Here is a 2227-nt window from a genome sequence, read left to right as displayed (position 1 = left end):
CTCATGCTTATTTTGATAAAGCTATGCTTAATTTAGTGTGAGATGTATGAATATTCAAAATTAACTTCTATTCTAGTATTTTTGGATCATTGTAAATATATATTGTTTACAGATAATTTGTTATTTAGAGAAATTATTTAGTATAATTATGTATTTATTTTTATTTTGTAATATTCAACTCATTTAAATAAAAATGCAGAATTATTATACATGTAATCATATTAACTATTATGTTGTATTAATAATTATTATATATACAGAAAAAAAAACAAGACCTAAGGCTACACTTATATATAGTAGTTATAGTATACAAAAAAAAAGAGACCTAAGGCTACACTTATATACAGTAGCTATAGTATACAAAAAAAAAAGAGGGACCTAAGGCTACGCTTATAAAAAGTAGTTATGGTATACAATGTGGCTACGCTTTACAAGTGATGCAGTAGCGTTGAAAAGCGTTGCCTATTCTGGAAAAATAAAAGCTGAAAAGCGTAGCCTTTGGTCCTGGACAGCATCACTTGAAAAGCGTAGCCTATTCTCAAACGCCAAAAGCGTAGCCCTTGGTGCAGAAAAGCGTAGCCTTTGAGAATAGGCAACGGCCGAATAGGAATCACTCCAAAAAGCGTAGCCGTAGCCCAAAAAGCGTAGCCGTAGCCTAAGGCATCATTTTTTTTTCACTTTTGGCTACACTTTTCAAGTGTACCTGAATGGGTGTTTTTCTTGTAGTGATTTTCAAGTTGTAACTTGCCTATTAAGAAAGGATCAAATTTTAAATTCTAGAATCATGTCTTTTAATTTCTTGTTAGTCAAGTAATCAACTTTAATTTTAAAAATTTCTTTTAAATTGATTTTCAATCATATCTTCTCAATTATATCTTCTCAATCACATCTTTTTCAAAATAATTTTCAATCATATATTTTTTTTATTTCTGATTTTAAAATCTTTTTCAAAATGACTTAACTACTTTCTCAATTTTAAATTTTGAAAATCATCAATCAATTTTTTTCAAATTTTTTTTAATTATTTCAAAATCTTTAAAAATTTAATTTCGAAAATTCTTTTCCCCCTTCTCACCTTCTTCTATTTAAGGGACTAGCACTCTTCCTCAAAGTACAATTCGGACTCCCTCTCTCTATAAGTTCGAATTCTCTCCTTTCTACCTCCTCCTTCTATTCTTCTTTTCCTCTGACATCTCAAGGAATCTCTATACTGTGACATAGAGGATTCCATACTTTTTTCTCCTCTTTTTCATATGAGCAGGAGCAAGGACAAAGGCATTCTTGTTGAAGCTGATCCTGAACCTGAAAGGACCTTGAAGAGAAATCTAAGAGAAGCTAAAGCACAACTCTCTGGAGAGGACCTAACAGAAATTTTCAAACAAGAAGTAGCCATGGCAGCCGAAAACAACAACAATGCCAACAATGCAAGGAAAGTGCTAGGTGACTTTGCTACACCTACTCCCGACTTCTATGGGAGAAGCATCTCTATCCCTACCATTGGAGCAAACAACTTTGAGCTGAAGCCTCAATTAGTTTCTCTAATGCAACAGAATTGCAAGTTTTATGGACTTCCATTGGAAGATCCTCATCAGTTCTTAGCTAAATTCTTGCAAATCTGTGACATTGTCAAGACCAATGGGGTTGACCTTGAGGTCTACAGACTTATGATCTTCCCTTTTGCTGTAAGAGACAGAGCTAGGATATGGTTGGATTCACAACCTAAGGAATGCCTGAACTCTTGGGAAAAGCTGGTCAGTACTTTTCTGGCCAAATTCTTTCCACCTCAAAAATTGAGTAAGCTAAGAGTGAAGGTCTAGACCTTCAGACAGAAGGAAGGTGAATCCCTCTATGAAGCTTGGGAAAGATACAAGGAATTGATCAGAAGGTGTCTTTCTGACATGCTTTCTGAATGGAGCATCATAGGTATCTTCTATGATAGTCTGTCTAAACTGTCCAAGATGTCATTGGACAGCTCTGCTGGAGGATCTCTTCATCTGAAGAAGACGCCTGCAGAAGCTCAGGAACTCATTGAGATGGTTGCAAATAACCAATTCATGTACACTTCTGAAGGGAACCCTGTGAATAAAGGGACAAATCAGAAAAAAGGAGTTCTTGAGATTGATACTCTGAATGCCATATTGGCTCAGAACAAAATATTGACTCAGCAAGTCAATATGATCTCTCAGAGTCTGTCTGGCATGCAAGCAGCAACAGGCAGTACCAAAGA

The 2227-nt window shown here is 35.0% G+C and overlaps 1 non-coding gene across 1 annotated transcript; it reads right to left on the bottom strand.

Annotated features, from left to right (window-relative positions):
- Positions 1 to 1796: 1796 nt before the first annotated feature.
- Positions 1797 to 1904, bottom strand: LOC148571361 (small nucleolar RNA R71). Its single transcript, XR_015907858.1, has one exon. It is a non-coding gene; the product is annotated as a small nucleolar RNA R71 (small nucleolar RNA).
- Between the last annotated feature and the right edge of the window lie 323 nt (positions 1905 to 2227).

Source organism: Arachis ipaensis, chromosome B3 (assembly GCF_059453495.1).
Source record: "Arachis ipaensis isolate K30076 ecotype BB chromosome B3, ASM5945349v1, whole genome shotgun sequence".
NCBI lineage: Eukaryota > Viridiplantae > Streptophyta > Magnoliopsida > Fabales > Fabaceae > Arachis > Arachis ipaensis.
Note: the sequence above shows the minus strand (reverse complement) of the source record. Positions and strands in the feature narration are given on the sequence as shown.